The 16388-nt window shown below is 36.5% G+C and overlaps 1 protein-coding gene across 6 annotated transcripts in view; it reads right to left on the reverse strand.

Annotated features, from left to right (window-relative positions):
* The window catches only part of LRRC4C (leucine rich repeat containing 4C), a 1603893-nt gene that overhangs the window by 1326923 nt on the left and 260582 nt on the right, over positions 1–16388 (reverse strand). For 4 of the 6 annotated variants that reach the window (XM_055356587.2, XM_055356596.2, XM_055356585.2 and 1 more), the window contains exon 1: positions 10185–11152. The exons of 1 other annotated variant lie outside the window; for it this stretch is intronic. The gene's annotated coding sequence lies outside the window, so the exon portion shown is untranslated. Of the gene's footprint in view, positions 1–10184; positions 11224–16388 lie in introns of those variants that run through there. One more of the 6 variants, XR_010135463.1, reaches the window with a different exon arrangement.

A 16388-nucleotide genomic window follows, 5' to 3' on the forward strand; every position in this document is an offset into this window, starting at 1 on the left:
GAGCTAAATATGAAGTTGAAGTAAAAACCCAGGAAGAAGGAAGCAAGAAACCAAGAAACTCTAGCAGGCCATCAGGCGAGAGAATAATCTGAATAAATGTCAAAGATAGGAGGTGTTGCCTAATACTAGCTTGATTTTGTATCTTCTGTGGCTTCCACTGGTTAAGAAGGGTAAGAAAAAAGATGATGTAAGGAGCAAAAAAAAAAAAAAAAAAAAAAAAGTCCCTATATTCTGGCCCCAAAAATCACTAACTACTGTGAGGGGTGAGTAAAATAGACAAAGGCAGGTTTTTCTGGAACCATATCCAGGCCCAGACAGGAGAGCAAATTAGCTGTTTCTCTGTTTCTCAACCTCCTATCTCTGCTCTCATCAGGGAAGAAGGTCAAGGTGTTATTCAAACAGGCACCTGGTAAGCGACTCTCTACTGGCCTCCCCAACCCCTACCCAAGGATGATAGTAATGACCAAAGATTCAATCTGAGCAGTTAGTTTCCTCTTGATGGCAAAAAAAAAAAAAAAAAAAAAAAAAAGCTCTGTCGCTTCTTTAAGTAGATGTGGTCAGAATTAGAGCTGACTCTCTTCAAATAGTCTCCCTTTTGCCTTTCCTGGACCCTTATCTTGGATCCAGATTCTAAGCCAAGAAAAATAAACATCCTATGAAATTACCTGGCAAATTTCTAAATGTATTATTGTGAAACTGTCATCCCTCTAGCTTGAGAGAAAGAGAAACTGGCTTCTACTCAAAGCAGACAAACTGTCTCTCTCATCTCTGAAAACTAAAAATCTAAAAAGAAAAAATTAGGCTGAAGACTAGAAGGTCAGAGAGTGGCCTTTTTGTCAACTCTTCATGGTTGTGTTAAGTGCCATTCCATTCTGAGCTGGCAGTTCTTAGACATGTTTCCCTCTAGAACATAACACTGGAGATGCTTGGACCATCTGTCTGTCCGACAGACCATCTGTACAAGGCACTGGCACCCCTTCCAGAAAATAGAAGAGAAACTGAGGACACTAAATAGGTGAGTCTCTGTGTCTCTGTTTTCTAAGCTCTCTGGCAATAATCGGTAGAAGAGAAAAAGGAGTCCAGGAAAATTGTTTGCATTTTAAAAACATGTTATAGCAAAGGTGGAAAATATTTTCACACAAGCAACCACAGAAATATTTAAAAGGTAATAGAAAAAAGTAACTGTTTCTGGCTTTAAGTGTTAGGCAAGCTAATGCCCAAACTGAGAGGAATCAAGGCACCAGGGCTTTGTAGACAGACGCAACTAGGCAGACATTCAGGTAGACACTGCTTTTAATGAGTTTTTACCTTGGGCAAATCACAAGTTGTCTATAGCTCAGTTTCCTCATCTGTATCCTGAGAATAATGATGCCCCCTGTATGCAACTATAAAGTTTTTAATACATCATCTGAAATACCATAGAATTAAATGTGTGATAGCTATTGTGTCAATTTTGTGGGTTTTTACAAGGCTCTCTACGGGGCTCCAACCTATATCTTCATTCCTTCCTACCAAATACTTTTTGATGTATTTCCTTACTCTATTAACACTGATATATGCAAAGTTATAATTTCTTCTAATTTCTCCTCGGAAACATTATCACTGCTTCACAATATACATATTTAAGACAAACCTCAAATTCCCCTTCCTTCTTTAATCTTTCCCAACCACAAATTCCTCAGGGATAACTCTCTTCTCTGAGTTTTACGTGCTGACTTTATTATTTTTTGGTTCTGAATCCTGTGCTGCCTTGTTTAGCAAGTTAATTGCTCCTCTGTCAATATAATGTCAACAATAATATAGGAACACATTTGAGGGAAAAATCGGATTGTTTACAACTTTGTGTTCCACATCATAACTGTGATAGAATAGTGAGTCTAGTAGGTGTTTAATAAACAAATTTTGAATAAATGACACCATCGAAATGACTACAGAAGCAAAAGAATGTACTGTTACCCACAAGAACATTCATTGAGAATTCTGACTGACTTATGCAAAAGTGTTCTTGACCTAAATCCATGACATCGTTCCGAGGTTCAGGAATAGGAATAGGGTTATTTTAAAAACTAAACGCCCCCACCCACATAGACATACATAGATATAGATATAGATTTTGTGTATGTGTGTGTGTGTGTGTGTATGTGTATGTATGTATATGGTGCTGGACAGATTAGTCTTGGAGAAAAATATGTATTAGATAGGAAGAACAGAATTCCATTTAGCAAAAGCTTAAAAAAAATGCAACAGTGCTTATAGTGATGGAAGAAATGAAAATCAAACTTGAAGCAGCACAAACACATCCAGGAGAGTCATGGCAGTGAGGCATGACAGGTCAAGGATAAAGAAAGGGAAAACAGGAAATAGCATCAACCAGATGAACACAGGAAGAAGTTAGGTATTCATGAGCAAAACAGACCTATTTCATGAAAGTGCTGGCAGCCAGGGGAACACTCAGAAAAATTTTAAACTACTTTTATATCTGCTCTTACTTGGGCACTGGAATCAGAACAGGTTGACTGATAATATGTTTAATGCTTAATAGTAGTCCAGGTACCTTGGTAGAGAAAATGACCCTGAGCAGAAGTCACATATAAACATGGCTTTCCTTTTGAAGAAGGGAGAGTAGAGTTTTTTCCTTGTATGTATCTGTATTCAGACTGCTGTCACTATGCATGGTGGATGTCTCCAACAGAAAAAAATTAGCAAACCCGTCCACTGTCTGTGTTATTAATCATTTGCTTGTTTTCAGGAAAGAGTATGCCTTTATTAGATTGATTTTTTTCCTAAATGTTTGCACTTCACACGTATTTTTTACTATGTTATTCAAACATTTGTCTCAACTTATATGGATTATTTTCTTTACTTCTTCCATTTGGAGTATCTACTGGGGTCAAGGTATATATGGTCACAGGTTTTAATTCCAATCATATGGTTGAAAAAATGTACACCCTGCACCATTGTGTGCTTACTTGGCCTTTGTTTCTGTGACTTGTTACCTAAAGCATGAATGTATATATTGAAAGGACCTACACAAGGAATTGAAATCTCTCATCTTTAAGTAACTTATTATCAAATGTTCAACATGCTAATGTGCTTGCTCAATAGATATGTAAAGGAACAGCTAGAACATCAAAAACAGATAAAATATAATTGAATATCTACATTATGTAAAAAAGCTAGAGCATTTTTACAGGGATTAGAGAAAAGTTGGTGTTAAAATTTTCTTTGTTCCTTGACAGTTTTAAGTGGAAGAAAGATTGCTATTTCCTCTCTTTTTCAAGAAAGCTTTCATAATATGACCTTTTCTCTTGTTTACAGCCAAGCAATGAGTTTAATGGCTCACATTTTAGAACCTGACTTTAGAAAGAATTCCCCAGTTTATGAAATTCTGAATTCGTTCTGTTTCTTTCTCTGGTCTCCTTGAATGTTCTGTACCAGTCACTCTTTATCCATCATGTCCCCCACTGACATCAATATGTTGAAAGATAATTTCCCTCCTCTGTTTTATATTTTTATAAGTAGACAAATAAGAATATTTGCTTCTCTGTTTATTCATGTGCTGGTAATAATTTGTATTGTCTCTGGCACTGCAGAGTACAACAACATTTATACAAACTGAAACTGCTAAGTTATTATCATAATTACTATTACTACCAATGATTATAAGTAAATTTAATTATTATAATAATGAGATACCTTTTACTGAGTACCAATTAAATTCTAATCTCTGTTCTAGATACTTTGTGGGCATTATTTTTCTTAATCTTTTTACAACACTACAAGGTAAGATATGGAAATACAGCTATAAAAGTAACCTTCCCAAAGGTATGTTACTAATGAGACATAACATATTGGGACATGCCACCCATAAAGTAAATTCTGCAAATGCTCCTTAATGTCACTTAAGATTTAGTGTTACAGAGAAGACTTTCATTTCTTTACTTTCCTCTGTGTCCTGTAACTGCAGTACAATCATGCACATGGCATCAGACATTTTAATAAGATTTAAGTAATTGTCAAAGTTAAATAGAGATCTGCCTCAACTTATGGATTCTGCTAAAGACCACAAAAATATGGTACTGATGATGTACTATATTAGGGACCCACTGGTTCAGAGAAGCACCTTTCAGAGGCCCCTTAGAGATACTAACATCACATCTTTCCACTGATAGAGTCGGCCCTATTATGGGAATGTGATTACTTGATTTGCATTTACAGAAGGCTTGCTCTGGACTGTCTATAATTATGTGAAGAAGCACTGGGTTTGCATCCTACAAATAAAATAAACCATGGCATAAAAGAACAGACATGGGCTTTGGAGTGAGTCAGAATTTGGGGCAAATAAATCCTTTGTTTGCCTTATCTGTAGTATGGGAATAATAATGTTACCTTGCTTATTTTGTGTGTATGTGTGTGTGTGTGTGTTTGTATGTGAGAAGTATAAATAAATAATCTAACATACCTAGCACAGTGCCTGGCACATAGAATACCTTTGCTGACTCTATGAGATAATTGATTATAACATTATATTTTCTTGGTGTGTGTTGGTAATATATTTTGCAGTATATCACAAAAGGAATTTCCTTAGTTCAATGCAAAGCTTCAACCACAAATTCTGATGCTTAAGGCTGTGGTAGAGGCCAATGAACTTGTGTTTGCTCTTTTGACCAATTGACATCCCTCTCTCCTTTCTAACTCTCCTAGAATCAAATTTTATGGCATGAAGCTTTAAAATGCAGGGAGCATGGATCTTGTCTTTCTTCTCACAAAGTCATAAAGCAGACTTCATCCATTCATTTTAAGGATAAAAAGAACCCACAACCTGAAGGACAAAACCCTGTTCTCTCCATGCACAGGGCAAGGCTGACTTTGCAGTACCGAAATACCTGGGTCAAATGGTACCAGCCGTGCAGTTAGCAAAGCAGAATTGGACTCATCACTGACAGCTCAGCTCAGCTACATTAGTAAGAACAAGGCTTTTTACATCTTTTCTGATATGTTCTTGAACAAAATAAAGGTCATACACAATGACACAGCCCCACATAGGTCAGATTCTGGCAGAGGAATCTTAATTCTTTTTAACTATCAAGTCAAAATTCCAAGGGGCAGCCTTTTAAGACTGCAGCATTCCCTGTCCAAATACAGGAATTGCAGCAAATAGCTATGAGCAGAGAATCCTTCTAATACTCCCCACAGCAATGATTGTAGCGCTTGTACCTGGTAGGTGCTTAATAAATATGCATCCTTTTATTAACTGTGAACAAAACGAGATTTTAGATAAAGAGCAATATTAACACCTCTTGCTGACATCTGAATTGTGTTTCTGCAACCACATATGGAAGGATGCACGTGACTATTGCTCCTTATATTCGGTATCATTTTGAAAGTTCTGAGTATAAGTGAAATGACATCTGAAAAGGGTACTTAGGCTGCTCCAAAAAAGGGTCTGATGAAGCCATGGTACATGAAATGAGCTAATTTACAGAAATACAGCTTTCAGAATATAGCTTTCTGTCTCCAATTTTACTTAGCACTCAGATTACTTTTGGGATTTTTACCCCCTGTATAAAAATATAAATACACTGAATTAGTATGGTCTTCCTATTCTTAAACTAGTTGAACAGGAATGAGAGAATATATGTGAGCTACCTAGAGAAGTCCAATTTTGTGTCAAGGATTTTATTAAGTGCTTTATATAAAATTATTCATTCACTCATCACAGAATTGCTTATAACTGATTGTCCCTATTTTACAGATTAGACAGCTAAGGCTTCAAGAGATTATGTATCTGATCTCATTCTATTCAACTCCAAAGCCTGTTCTCAATACCATATTCTCTTGCTGTCATAACTTCCAAGTCAGCTTTTTAATTCTGGTCTATCTCTCCACCAAATGCAGCTCACTGTGAAAATCACTGTATGCTGTGCTATTATTATAAATGTATATTTTATTTATATAATTCCCAAGTGTAACTCAAATTCTAATCAACAGCCTCATTGTGGACTGGAGTTATTTGGTGAGTGCAAACTTGCTAGTAGTCTGTGTATGTCCAAGTCTGGGGAAGTCAAGTTTTTCTTACATTTTCTGGATACCCAGCGAAAATGAATTCAGGTCATTACACATTTTCTATTTTTCATGAAACTAAAATTATGCCTCATATAGATTGGCTAATAATTTATGCATGTATGCATGCACATTCGCATACACACAACACATACACATATTCACAAGTAACTAAGAATGTACCACAAAAATTACTGAAAAGAGTTAGAGTCAACACATTTGGAAAACGCCAAAACTATAACAACATAAATGTTAATCACTAATCATTAAGAATAGACCAGTTCTGCTTAACACTTTAACTTGAAATTATATTGGAGGAAACATTTTATGTCTTGAACAACACATAGAGTCTTCATTACTGTAACACATTACATTTCTACTTAAGTGTATATTTGTAGATCCTTTTTTCTACAATATTTCATCATAGCCTTCACAACAACACTATGAGTTAAAAATAGTTATTTCCAAATTATGTAGGAAGAAATCAAGGTTCCAAGACTTTGAATGACCTACCAACCATTAAGCAATACTTGCAATGTTTGACTGACATCTTCTGATTCTCAATCCAGAGGTTTTTTTTTCTTCTAATTTTAACCCCAGCCTCCACCACTCCCCATTTTATCTGTGACTGCTGAGTAGTCCCAAATGGAGATGCAGATAATTGAGTGAGTTGGCTTAATTTATTGCAAAGCCCCTGCTCTATTCACACATCAATTAATCCATCTTTTATTTTGTAATTTATTGGGGTCCCTGAGAGGTTGTTCTGAAGTGATGGAGAACAGTACCAAGGACATACAAATAGCATTTGTCATCAGACAGTGTATCTTCTTCTTCCAAGAGTCTTCATTTTCTGTTGTAGGCTGATGCTCTTAGCCTATTCTTATTAGCCACAGTTTCAGCATCAGCTCAGCTCTTTGAGCTAACATACAGCTCTAGGCTGTTGTAATGACTCAGCAATCAAAATTTCAAGTTCAATCCACCTGATCCTTACCCACCTCCAGGGCCAGAGCTCCAAAAGCTCCTCTCTGCTCTTGAACTTCTTACTAGGTGATGTTCCTGGCTTTTTTTTTAAAGGTTCTCAGTAGCTGACTTTCCAGCTGTCAACCCTGTTTGTTACAGAGGGAAAGAGCTATTCATGTGTTAAGTGCCCTGGTTCTTAAAAACATAGAAACACACTGGAGAATGTTGGGCCTCCTTGTCTGACTTTAGCAGAGTCCCAGAGAAAGGCCTGACAAATGAATAGAGTTAAATGGAGAAGAAACGGAATGTCCTTTATTCTCCCCAATAAACTCAGAGAAACCCTTCACCAATTCATTCTTTTAAAAATATAACTCTGCATATGTTGCTTCTAGGGAACTTTAGCCTTTTCTTTAGCAGCTGTGACATATTACTCCTACTGAAATGGAAAGCTCCCTACCCCCATTTACCTTTCTTTTCTGAATTCTCTAAGCAATAAAACAAACCCTGGTAAACGTCAAAACCCTCTCTACCACAAAATAAAACTGAAAAAGGCATGGATCTGGAGTTGGTTCTGATCAAAAGCTGTTTGTCATTGCTCTGGCCTGAGCTGAAAATACAGATGCAAAGTTACAGTTGTGCAAACACCATGAGGAACCCTTGAGATATGGAAGAAATGCTTTGCACATTTCATAAGCTGTAATCAGAAAATCCTGAGTTGGCCCCCACTTCTATTACTAGCCTAAAATAAGTGATCATGAAAGTGTTGCTATCGCTAAAAGATTCACTCATTACAATTATTAAATCTTTAATACACAAAAACCAAGTTGGTATCTTTTGTTGTTGTTGTTGTTTTGTTTTGAGGTAGTATTGAGAATAATCTATGCAATTAATTTTTACCAACACCACACATCTAAATATACCAGTAGTTGGTGAGAATATGAATGGGAGAACAGTCAACATTAAATAGCCTCAATGGAGAGAGGTACTAATTTGCCAAATTCCAGAACGACATTTTCAAAGGACCTCTCTCTATTCAGAACAGTCCTAACACTAAATAGATGACCTAAAATGCTGTCCTCTATAACTGGGACTAGTTGCCAAAAGATACAGGTTAGTAAAGAGCTGACCAACTTAAGGAATGCTGATTGTCCAGGCAGAGCCTGGGGAGCCTCCAATACCCTGCCATGACCCATTGGCACTTGGAGTATCAGGATCCTTCTCCTTACAACAGAAACTTCGTGTTTCTTATTCATACATTATTCTCACTTTCAGGTTTTATGAACCTCAGATTGTTTTTTCCATAAAGAAAATAAAATTTTGTTTAGGGTTCCTCCTAGGCTCAAGCCATTTAAAAATTAAAAAAAGAAAACAACAGACCTCCTTTCTAGATAAGAAAAATTTACCTGGACATTATGGGTAACAGATAAAAATATCATGATCATAAATCATTGACATGAAAGACATATTATAAATTATACTGACAGGAGTCTTCCCATGCTAATTTTTACCAAGAGCTCTGCCTGGAGTACCAGGTACAAGGTTGGTCCAGGGGTGGAGGAGGGGCAGCTTCTCACAGTTGTCCTCTTTTACCTACTTCTCTAAAATCATCATGCAGAAAATATTAGATAGATGAAAGGCTAGGATAGCCTAGGGTAATACCAGAATATAATCTTATCTTTAAGTTTTTTGTTTGTTTGTTTGCTTATTTTCTTTTTGTAACTCCTTTTTTAAAAAAATAATATTTATATATAATCAACGTTTTGAGTATGATGCCTGACATCTCTCAACTTGGGTGCTCTCATAAATCTTTGACCCAGGCAACATAGCCTCTGAATAAATCTATTATGTTACAATTTGCATCTTCTTTCTCTACATAGACATCGACACCTGGAGAGAATCACTTAGGTATGCTCTTCTCTACCTAGTTAACACACCTGTCATCTCTTCCCTGAACGTGTCCGCAGTAACAGTTCAAGTTGGCTAACAGTCCATGAACTAACACTATTCTTTTAAGCATAAACCATCCACATGCACTGGCAGATGAAGAGTAAGATTGTGTTGCTTTCATGTGAGGTCTCAGCATTTTAGAAACCTATTTACAAGTGATTCTTACTCCTGGGGTGAAGCTAATTGATGCCAATGCAGAGATAAAAATACTAAGACACAGGAACACAGACGTTATCACAATGAAATGATATTTTGCTTTAATTAAGTAACCTTGGGATTGAAACAGGTAAAACATTGTCTGCGTTTCACTTTGAAGGAAAAGCGTGGTGGGGGGGGCGGGGGGCGGGTGAAGAAAGGCACAGTTAACTACCAGGAAACTAAAGAGACGGAGTTAGGCAAGATGTTTGACCAAAGTCACCTGAATTCCTCATGCCACTTGCTTTTACAGCCAAGAATAGACAATTAAGAGCAATTTTCAAGCACATTCCCTTCTCGGCGGACCATGTAGGGTAAGAGGATGTTCCAAAATGAGCGACACTAGTCTTAATCAGGGGACACTGCATTCCGAAAGGTTAATGAGATGCAATAGCGAGAGAATCAGTGCAAAAAGAGAGCGGTTCAAAATACTAAACAATTTCCACTTTGTTCTCATTTGCTCCAATTAAGAGCTGGTGAAGCAGCTTTTCTGTATTCCACGCATTCGCTACTCTCTAGAGCAGATATAACTATTCGAGAAGAAAAAAACAGAGCTATGGGGAGGGGGAAGTCTACTATTAAGTTATCGTGAAAGTCCGGATTACATCCCCACCTCCCCAGCCCCCAGTCTCTGAGCAGATACACTTTGCCTCTAACTCAGAGCCTCTGCCAGTCGCTTTTCTGATTAATGTTTTTCCTCAAATTTAGAGAGTATTGCAAGGCAGGAGAAAGCCGGAATTATTTTTTCCCAGATTTCATATATTCAGAATTCCCTGTGAAAATGTTAGATAAACAAGAGAGGTATAAAAATGGTAAGAGGAATGGGGGGATGGTTATACAAATGGAAATAACCTCCTTGGCATAAAAATAGCCCCAAAATGCCACACACTGAGTTCTTCTGAGCATTCCAATCTCTAGAAATGAGCATATAAACTGCATATAGATTTCCGAAAACAAGCAGGAAAACATAAACATTGCAAGACAACAAGAACTGAGATCTGAGGAGTCCCGTGACTTACCTTCTTTATGGATCCTCAAAGTTCACCAAGGAAAATTTACAATCCTCTAGCTTGCCGTGCACTACTCTATTTTCTTTTCTTCTTTTTATTTTTTTAAGTCATATCGGAGAAAAATAATCAGTTTTCAAAGGTTCCATGTATCTGATCTTCCAGCACCAGCAAAAACGTGTCCAAGAGACTCCGCCAAAAAGTAAGCCAAAAACTCATCAAAGGCAAAAGCAGAAGGGGGAGTGGGGAAGCAAGGAGGTGGCGAAAGGCGGGGGGTGGGGGCTACAGACAGTGAGCCCAAGTGCCCAGAGGATATTGTCACGCTGTTGAAATCTCCTACTGTACGAAATACCTGCTTTGGTTGTCACACTAACACATACACACACACGGACACTCACACATTCTCTTTCATGCAAAGCAGGCACCCACACTCACAAACACACACAAACACACGCACTCACACAAACCAGTGTAATGAAAACTGTCAGTAGTAACCTCCAAGAGCTGCTGTGTGCTGCAGATGGTACGGCTCACTGTTACCTTCCCAGATCTGTGAAGGATCAAATGAACATCCAAAATCAGGGGGGCCCCAGGACTAGGTAGATTCCGGATCCCTCTCCCCCAGGCAGATGCATCAAGCCAGGAGCAGGTCAATCAGCAGAGGTGTCTGCTTGCAGGGTGCCCCGGATTATGGCAAGGTTATTAATCTCGATGTGCTGCATCCCCCACCCCCAACATTCGGTTGCCTGCATTGAGATGATTGCCAGAGCTGTGTCTGTCCCTGTTCTACTGCATTTGCTCAGCCCTCTGATGCTGCAAGTGAGACACGGTGGAGGCAAGAATACTAATAAGGTGGTTAGCTACAGTTTCTTCAAGGCAGTCGGCATGCAGTACAGTAAATGTGTACTTCCCAGTGCTCCGTGTGTGAGCCTGCGTGTCTGCAGGGAGGGCAGTGAATCCATCTCCGGCCAGAAGACGAAATGGTTTGTATCCTGCCTGGGAGAACTATATCATCATCGGAATCATCACTGTCCTGCAACGGCGTTGTCTGTGACAGTATTTTGCCTGGGATAAAGAAGGGGGGTTAATGGTTTAGAAGCCTAGAACTGGCATTTAAAAGAGAAAAAAAAATGTCTGGGGAGACAAATTAGTTTTATAAATAGGATCCAAGGAGACCGAGGCAAAATTTTAACATGCTGCTTCCCTGAATGTTAAATGGAAATACAAAGCAATTTCAAAAACCAGCTCCAGACTATAAATCTTGGAGCTGGCAACAAGTATCTGAATTTGACTGATGGGACTATAGATAAATGGATTCCTGGTAATATAAAAAGTTTGCTCATGCATTCTGCTTCACAGCCATGGATCCGATGTATATAGCAATTTAGGTACAGTTCATTCATTTTTAAACATGAATTTAGACTTGACACCTGCACAGTTTTACTTTAATGTACACTTTTAAATCACATAGCTATCAAATTGTAGAGAACATCTCTGTGGGACAGTGTCACTAGAGGGATTGGTTGACAATTGTCCATCGTAAGCATTATAATACATAACATTTTTACCTGAAACGAGCTTAAAGTTTTCAGAAAAAAAGTATACATCTCTTTTAGTACCAAGCAATGAAATTAAAATACATGTGTAATATGCTAAATAAGTTATCAGCCTCTAGAGGGCTAAATTTTCTGCTTCCATGATTCAGTTTCATATTAAAATACCTTTTCATTAGTTCAGAACACTCACTATACTCTTTAAGTTGAATTAAATTGCTATTATCTGGAAAAGTATTGGACAGTTGGAGAAGGTAGATAAAGGTGAATTATAGAGCAGTGTAATACCAGGTATTGCCAGCAGATGTCACAAAAGAAAACACAGGTAAAATAATTCTTCCAAGAACGGCAAGCATTTAATCTTATTTAGTAAACACAGATCTTAATAAAATTGATGGGACTAATATGAAAAAACTGAATTTTTACAAAATTTTGAGGTGCAAAGAAGAACTTAGAGAATAACTTACATTTTATATTTTTCCAAATATCCCTCTCAAATCACCATTTTTCATAACGCTGGTAGATTTTCTACTATTAATATTGGAAAAAACACTGTGCCATTAACTAAGATTAGACTTGCATATAATACTATTTCTATTAGTGATTTTATTTTGTTCTATAAAGTATAGCATCAACATATTGTATGTAATATAGCAGCTACTAGATTAAACTACAAAACAGTTTGTAAATTGGATGAATACAATTAGTCTATAAAAATTAGTTTGAAAGAATTATTCATGTTTAGAAGTCAAACATTAAAAAAGGCAACACATATGTAGAATGTACAAAGAATTTTGACTGGTCTTTATCAATTCTATTTATGTTAATGTGTGAAATGTTTAAAAGACTCTAGCATGTCATCTTAGCCTTCAGTTACTTAAATATAACTAATGGGTACATACCAGCTCGCAGCACTAATTGGCAAAATTGTCAGTAAGACGTAGTGTTAAAAACTGGCCTTTGGAATTTAGATAGATCTAGGTTCAAATTTTAGTTTTTCCTTATATAGGGTGTAGTCTCTACAAGTCATACATCTTTGTCTTTTATTGGGGCGGGGGTGCACTTTGTCTCTCTCTCTCTTTTTTATATTTTTAATTTTAAAAAAAGTCTTTGAAATCAGGTTGCTATGTCACTTGAAAGCAGGACACTAATATGTACCCAGTAGGATTATGTTAGGACTGGAATGAATTAATATTTATTATGTGCTTACCATATCTCCAGACACATAGTAAGTGATCTATCAGTCTACAAATGTCTTATAAATAAAGTAGATACTTGATTTGTACTATGTGTCTGGCTTTGTGGACCACCAAGTTAAAGAAGAGAAATGATTTAATCAATCCTTTTGGTGTTGAAGATGTGTTTTTAAATTTATTTTTATAAAGAGTTGGTTTGATCTTGTTTTTGTAAACCTATAGTTATGTAACATTCGCCACTTTTTAAAAGTTTATTATATGCATCCCAGTCAGCCCTCTGTATCCATGGTCCCACATTCATAAAATATTTTTTTAAAATAACGATGCAATAATAAAAAGAATATAAATTTTAAAAAACAATATAACAAGTATTTACATAGTATTTACATTGTATTAGGCATTATAAGTTATGTAGAGATGATTTATGAAGGATGTGCATAAGTTATATGCAAATACTACACCATTTAATATAAGGTATTTGAGCAATCATGGATTTTGATACACAGAGGGGTCCTGGAACCAATTCCCCATGAATATCTAGGAATGACTGTATATGCATTCTTGCTTTATATATGTGTACTAAGACTCAACAGGAAAGGGAAGTCACTTTCTTGATTGTATGATATCTTGACTCAAACAGGATATTTGGAAGGAAGTTTAATAGCAAACACTGCTTCCTCATCAAGACTTACTTTGAAGCCAGTAGTGTCACCAAACACTAAGGTGTTGGTATTTAAAAAAGAGCTCTGTGCTTATTTTATGTCCCCCCAAATTTATATGTTGAAGCCCTAATCCCTAATGCTATGATATTTGGAAGTGGGGTGATGAGATTCAAGATAAACTATTCCAAAATATGTCACCTCGACATTTAAGAAAATGACGGAAGCAGAAAGGTCATTCTCGCTTTCCTCTTCCCTTCTCCCATGAAACTGACCATAAAATCTAGCTAGTCTTACTAAAGTAAGGTCATAAAACCTTTGTTTCAGCAGGGCCCTCCCCATACGCTGAAAAAAGAGAAATTCTGAGAAATTCTTGTCCTTGCAAACACAGAGATGCCAAGAAGAATCTGAACAAATGGACCTCGCTAAGTTCTCTCCACTTTATTACCCTTAAATCTTACCATTTTTCTCTAATTATTCTTCTATATGACTGTATACCATTCATCAAATATAAGCATAAATATACATAAATTTCCGTCTATTTGGGTCTTCATTTCTGAAGGATCCCATGTCACCTAAAACGTATTAAATACATTTGTATGTTTTCATCTTGTTAATCTTTTATTTGATATAAGGACCTCGGCCATAAACTTTGTGATGAGTGAGGAAAAGATACTACTTTTTCTTCCCTACAAGGGCCTTTGGGAGTTAATTAGGTCATGAGGGTGGAGCCCTCTTAAGTAGGATTAGTGCCCTCTTAATAAGAGATGTGAGAGAGAAAATCTCTCTCTTTGCCATGTTAGAATGCAACAAGAAGGTGTCAATTCATAAACCAGGAAGAGAACCCTCACCAGAAGCCAAATTAGCAGGTGATACCTTGATCTTTGAATTTCCAGCCTCCAGAACTATGAGAAATAAATTTCTGTTGTTTAAGCTGCCCAGCTAAGACACAAGGTAAAAAAAATAAAATAAAATAAAAATAGTTACAGTTTCTTAATCAGAAATTCAATGACAGACTACAGCAAATTATCACTTTTAAATGGATGCTTGGATATTGAATCTTTTGGCTACTGATCACTGGACAACTATTAGCTATACAATACGTACTTTTTGAGGGAAAGGAATACCAAGAAGGTGGCTACAGGGCATCAGTTACATGTAAATTCCTTCTGGGTCTCTTGAAGAAATGCATTAGATTAAAAATGTGTGTTATAAAATTAAACAGTTTATCAGTAAGCCTATTGTTCTTCATCCAGCATCTTAAAACTCTAGGGTGGGTTGAATAATCTGTATATTAAAGTTGAAAAAAAGTTTCTTTGAAATCAGATTGCTATGTAAGATTAAATACATCTCCTCCCTCACTCCAAGAAAGCCTAGTGTTATCAATAGTCCTCTCAGTATATTACTAAGAGCAGACACATGGTAATATATTAGTTCCAGGAAAGAAGAGCACTTGTGAGTTCTTTTATTTCCTCATATGCAAAATATTAAAAATTAAAATAATAAAAAAATTTAAAAACTTTTTTTTTTTTGAGATGGAGTCTCACTCTGTCACCCAGGCTGGAGTACAGTGGCACAATCTCAGCTCACTGCAACCTCTGCCTCCCAGATTCAAGCGATTCTCCTGCCTCAGCCTCCAGAGTAGCTGGTACTACAGGTGCACACCACCACGCCTGGCTAATTTTTGTATTTTTAGTAGAGACAAGGTTTCACCATATTGGCCAGGCTGGTCTTGAATTCCTGACCTTGTGATCTATCTGCCTTGGCCTCCCAAAGTGTTGGAATTACAGGAGCGAGCCACTGCACCTGGCCAAAAACTTCTTTTCTAGATGTTAGTAATAGAAAACCTCGAGTTTGGAAAAAAAAAAAAAAGCCAAAATAATCTGGGACTTCTGGACATTATGTTTGAATTAAGGAAGAAGAAATATATCTAAATCCACATTACTGAAAAATTCTAAATTTGTCTGAGATAATAAGTGATCACCTACTACAGACAGCAGATAAATGCGTGGCTTTAATATGAATATGTTTTATTTTGGGAGAGTCAATACTGAGTATGAAAGATCCCACCACCATCAATATGAGCAGATTCCTCTTCCAATTTATATGAGAATACTGCAATTTCAGAGTTTCTTTCAGCATAGTTTACAGCATGTCACTCATGCTTCTGTTTGTGACCTATATCATAGGCTAAGAAATAAGCCTAAAGCAGAAACTTAATTTAGTATTTGTTCCCTCCTTGGCTTATTATCAAATCAGTTTGCCTGAAATTCAAATTTTCTGAATTCATTCAATAGCCTAAAAGATTATATTCTATTATTTCATCGCTTGAAATTTTCATTAACTACATATTGAATTAAGCTTGGCTCTTTTATTTAAAGTGTTTTAACCGGTTACTGAGGGTTGGACATTATTATATTTCTCAAATTATTTAGCCTTCCTATTTATATCCAGAAATTGCAAGCTTAGATAAGTGCAGCATAAATGTTGAGCTATTTGGATCGATTTCTCCATGAAGTTGGCCTTGAACTTTATAATTACTTTCTCTCATAAATCTAAAGCATATTTAATCCATCTTCACTTAACATTTATTATTTTATATGCATAATATATATCTTAAAAAAAACTTTTTTGTGTGTCTTATGTCTTTTTATTTCCTAGAGAGAGCCTAACGCAGCTCCCTCCAAACCTCAGGTAATGGATAATTTTTTATAGTTTTTACTAATAAAAAGCATGCTAGACATAATTCAATTTAGAAGCTTTATACAGTATGTCATGGACCGTGGCTCTTCTTTCAACTTCAGGCTC

Source organism: Gorilla gorilla, chromosome 9 (assembly GCF_029281585.2).
Source record: "Gorilla gorilla gorilla isolate KB3781 chromosome 9, NHGRI_mGorGor1-v2.1_pri, whole genome shotgun sequence".
Taxonomy (NCBI): domain Eukaryota; kingdom Metazoa; phylum Chordata; class Mammalia; order Primates; family Hominidae; genus Gorilla; species Gorilla gorilla.